This window comes from Mauremys mutica, chromosome 4 (assembly GCF_020497125.1).
Source record: "Mauremys mutica isolate MM-2020 ecotype Southern chromosome 4, ASM2049712v1, whole genome shotgun sequence".
In the NCBI taxonomy this organism is placed as follows: Eukaryota; Metazoa; Chordata; order Testudines; family Geoemydidae; genus Mauremys; species Mauremys mutica.
In genome coordinates, this window is record NC_059075.1 from 43,218,948 (window position 1) to 43,224,170 (window position 5,223).

Consider the following 5,223-nt stretch of genomic DNA (forward strand, 5'->3'; position numbering starts at 1 on the left):
CAGCCAGCAATTTTGCATGCTCAGGCTAGTTCAGGGATTCTCAAACTTCACTGCACCGTGACCCTCTTCTGACAACAAAAATTACTACACGACCCCAGGAGGGGGGACCAAAACCTGAACCTGCTCGAGCCCCACTGGCCTGGGCGAGAAGGCCCAAGCCCATGGGCTTCAGCCCTGGGCGGGGTGGGGGCTGTAACCTGAGCCATGCCAACCAGGGCCAAAGCCTGCTGCCCAGAGCCAAAGCCCTCGGGCTTGAGAACTGCTGGTCTAGTTTATGACTAGAACCCACAGCCCTGCCCACCCAATCCCCAAGACTCCTCAAACGGTTCCCGGGTACCCTACACAATCAACTGCACAACACACTCAGGAAGCCAGTTTAAACTGGGTTATCAGGGACACCCCCTTCCTGTAACTGACCAGCATCAGGCCACATATGGGATTCACTCCTGCCACCCTCTTACCCCTGTCTCACACATAATGGGGCTGTCAAGAGGCACCCGTGGCACCCTTGCAGAATCTCCTTTGTGTTGGCGCTGCTGGGGCAGGTGCTTGGCTGGCAGCTTTTCTCAGTGACGGTCAGGGATTTTTTTTTAAATTCCAGCTCCAACGTTTATTAAATGGTTTTCGCCTCATAGCCTAAGTTTTACTATGATGTGACATTCTTACATTTCTAAATGGAACATTTCAATACTGACAAGTCTTGATTTCCAAAAAAATAGTTTAATGTAAAATAGGTTAGAAGCATCTTAAAGAAAAAGCTTCCTATCTTCTAAGGTTGCCTAAATGAACTAGTGCAGAGAATTGAAGTCTTCATTAAAATACACTTATTTTGCATTTGCACTTCTACCATTCAGACAATTCATTCAGACATTCTTAGGGGGCTATGGTTATTTACTTTAAGAAATGTCTATGCACTCTTTATAGAATTCAGGAGGGGAAAATGATGGTTTGCCAGAATATTGCACTCACCAGCATTTAGTCAAAAGCTGGTATGGCAAGGAAGAGGCGGCAAAACCCCCAAAACCTTATGTACAAATGCTTCTGGAGAGATCCTCAAAAAATGTATTGTAAAAAAAGTATTGTCTTATTGGTTCCTCCGCTGCCCTTTCAGTACTTCCTTTACACTACATGGAGATTACTTTTTTGCAATCTTTTTTCTTTTCAACTTCCTTTAATACATCTTGCAGTTTCTTAGAAGTGTGTGTCAAGAATGCAAAGCTTTCCTTTAAATTGCTAGTCCCGTGTTCTCTGCATATGTTCACAAGACCATCAAACCACTGGAGGGTCATCTTAAGTTCTGTCTGAAGTGACTGTCAGGGATACAAGATAGGGGATTCAGTCTGAGCCTCACACTCCTCCCATCTCTCTTCCCCACATAAGGTGCATGTGGAGCCATCCTTTTCCACATGCATCAGGGCAGTAGAGAGGAATAGCTTCTAGCACTTCCACCCACTGCTCAGGGAGAGGAGAGAGATTGGCATGTGCCTTCCCCTTCTACCTACACCTGCTCCCTGTATGGCATTCTTATGTACAGTTTATTATTGTACTGCCATACCCTTTGCTCTTCCCATACCACCCCTTTTAAGGTCATCCCATCCCCTCTGCAGTCTCATTTGGAATGGAAACTCTTCAGGGCAGTCACTTGACTGCCTTTTTGTCTGGCTAGTGGTGTGTTAGGTGCTAGAGTAAGGTTACAGAACCTTCATTGTTCACAGGGGCGGCTCTAGCTTTTTTGCTGCCCCAAGCACGGCAGGCAGGCTGCCTTCAGCAGCTTGCCTGCAGGAGGTCCCCGGTCCCGCGGGTTTGGCAGCTTGCCTGTGGAAGGTCTGCCAGTCAAATGGCTTCAGCGTACCCACCACCGCATCCAAGGGACCAGCAGACCTCCCACAGGCAAACCCCTGAAGGCAGCCTGACTGATCCCCTCACAGGGATTGGCAGGGCGCCCCGCACAGCTTGCCGCCCCAGGCAGGTGCTTGAAGAACTGGTGCCACTGCTGATTGTTCACTGGGATGCACTGTTTTAAACTATTTAGCAAACTTGAATAAAAGATAATTAGTTTGGTATTTGGGAATAAACACTCCTGGTTAAATGCTGACTAAGGAGAGAAGAAGCTATGGAATTGTAGTATTGAAAGGGTATAAACAGAAAAATTGGAGCAGTTACTGAATATGATCTAGTGATAGATCCATAGGACTAATGAGATTAAATTAAGGAAAGGAAAATGCAGACTGGATATCCCAACAGCAAACTGGATTAGTCTGCAGAGTGGTCTCCTATGAGAAGTGGTGGTAACCCCATCCCCCAGGACATTTAAACTAGACTGTCCTGGACTGGAGAGAGGGTCCAAAGGAGAAGTGACCCATAGTCCTTTTCCATCTCTCACATCCAATTTGAGCCTATGTGGAAGACAAGCAGGCAAAGGAGAGGAAGGGAGTGGCTTGGGTGGGGTGCAGAGGACTTAGATCAGGTGGAGGTGTGAGCAAGGCTGTACCCTACAGGACAGGAAGGGTAAGATCAACAAGGAAAGAGCTGGTTCGAGAGGGAGAGAAGCTGTGACCTGCAGAGCATGTCTTGTAGGAGCAGAACCATTCTAGATAGATAGAGAGAGAGAGAGAGAGAGAGAGAACAATTTTACATAGGCTTTGGGGAGAGGGCCTAGGAGGGGAAGCCTCTACTGAAAATCTACCCATTCCTAAATTCTTTATTGGTAAATTCAGTTTCTAAGGGAGTGGAGGGGAATCAGGAACAGCTGATGAACAGCTGATCATCGGTTGTATGTGAATTACCTTCAAGTGGGCAGATCCTAGATAAAGCAGTAGAAGGAATTCTTACAAAAGCAAGTGGAAATGTTCTTCCTTCAAGCAACAGTGAGTGAGCAATGTCAGCAGGCTGACCTATTAGCCTCACAAAGTCTGACTGATTTCAGCATGTGAGCCACAGGCTAAGTGTTATTTTGAGAAGGCAGTTGCACTCTTTGACCTGCAGCAGCTAAAATATGAGTCAGCTCTGCTTCATAATCACCCAGTAACACTAAATGATGGGCTCCAAATTTACTCCATGGATACTGGAAACAGGGGGCTACAAAAGACAAAAACAAAATACACCAGTGCTTTCTAATAATGTTTAAAAGGGTGTGTTTGACTCAATCCGGCACCCTAGAATAGATTTAAAGCCACTCTGCACTAATTCTGTGCTGTAGGAAATACTTGGCTCTTGTTAGGTCATGCCAATTGCAGATCAAAGACACCAATACTCAGATGCCTTGATGCAGGAATGTGGCATGAAACAGGGATGAGGCAGCCTCAGTCCTTCCCTTTTCAGACCTCTGTCAGTCATCTCCACACTCAGCTTCAAATTGCTCAGATGTAAAACCCCTACTTATACAGATGATCTGACTATCTGTCCCCCAGACAAGAATCTCTTGATGAAAAGACTGCAAGAGAATTAGTGCAACTGTGGAAGAGTTTCTCCAGCAGTCACCCTTTTTCCCCGCCTCAAAAGTTTCATCACTCCAGGAAACAATGTTTTTCTTTTAGATTGTCAGGGGAATTTTCCTGGAAGGTTCATAAGTGGTTCATTCTACAGAGTCTCAAGTAAACAAAGATCCCTTAGTACCTACTACAACCCTCTCTCAAGTAAATGCTTAGGGAGTGGCTTGTCCCCGGAAAGCACATGTCCAGAGACTTTAACCCACCCAAGTATCTCTTCTGGTCCAGCTGCTTGCAAAGTGCTTTGATTTGTGTATCTTGAGTTCTTTCCTCAGGGCCCTCAGAAAGCATTTCCTTCTCTCCATCTCCAGTCTTTGTGCTCCAGAAGCAAAGCCTGCCTATACAGGAGTTTTGAGCAGAGTTACTTAACTGAAATAGCAATATCCCTAAACTATTCTGTAGCAGTCTCAATAAAGCAAGATAATATGTCACCTTCAGCAACATACTCCATGAGAGTTAAATGGGACTCCTCCTTGATGAGCTACCCACCACATCTTTATTTCAACAGATGCTCAAACATGGTAATAATAAAGGCACGTGGTCTCTCGTTCTATTTCATAGACTTTGAGACAAAAGATTTGTTTAATCTGGTACCGGATCTTAGAAATGCTACAAAATAGAATTGTTATCAAGGCATCAAGTGCAGAATAAAATTTAAGTAGTAATTAATTCCTTCTGACAGTTACTGCAACAGAAGGGCCTATTGGTCAACTCAGAAAAAGCACTTCAGAAAGACATTTCAGAGAGCCCCAAAATAACACAAACAGACTAATGTTGTATTGCACACATGAGATTGAACATGCTAGTTTATGCATACCCAGGTGGTCTCATCATAAACACAGATGGGAACAAAAGACTGTTTACAAAAACCACAATGAGACCTGTGGCATGAGGAAGTCACTAGGTAGACACACTATCCGTCAATAAGTTACTGCTAGAGCTGTTCAGTAGTATAATCCAACCAATTGAGAGCAAAGTCCAGAACTGTAGTTTAACAGACAGTTACACCTAGTGAAACAAAATCCCTATAGCAACCTTACATTTACAGTCCAGCAGACAAACGCTTCATGTACACAGCAACAGAACAGTCCACCACAGAGCAGAACTGGATCACTTCTCTCATTCTAATCACCATCCAGAAATGAATAGTTAAGGTCTCGTGCTACATCAACCAGGACAGCAAATAAATACTCCCTCCAACATAAAGCACTAACCAATCAAAACTCAAATCCCAATGAAAGTTTGAGCCTCTCATTATATAGCTATTCACTCCTTACACCTTATTGCCACCAGCTTCCAAATCATTAGAGCAAACCCCACCCAAAACTGAAGTGTGCTCAAGGTGCTTTATTAACCAATTAAAACAGCTAGACTACCACAAATCCCCGTATAGCTCATACTAACAGATTATGTCACACCTGCAAACTGAGCAGAGCTAAACCACACGTTCACCCAGTAAGGAACCAGCAACCAGACTAGGGAAGGAAACACAAAGCACAGGCTAAACCCAGAAAATAGAATTAAGCAAGCAATCAAGGTGATAAAGACGAGTAGGAGACAGAGATGCTCTTTGCTGCAGTGTCTGAAATACAAAGGAGTGCACAAAAGAGATATCATCATTACCAGGAATCATAAGAGACCTTTAAAAAAGAAAATTAAAATAAAAGCCAGGAGGGGAAAATCCTGTGCATGACCCTAGATGAGAGAGACAGCCGTACACTGCTTAATGACTATC

At 44.4% G+C, this 5,223-nt stretch overlaps 1 long non-coding RNA gene across 1 annotated transcript; it reads right to left on the reverse strand.

The window, feature by feature from the left end:
* Positions 1 to 843: 843 nt before the first annotated feature.
* On the reverse strand, positions 844 to 4,997 carry LOC123368764. The gene is made up of 3 exons (XR_006578885.1): positions 4,529 to 4,997; positions 3,695 to 3,826; positions 844 to 1,310 (listed from the first exon to the last, which is right to left on the reverse strand). It is a non-coding gene; the product is annotated as an uncharacterized LOC123368764 (long non-coding RNA).
* Positions 4,998 to 5,223: the final 226 nt, after the last annotated feature.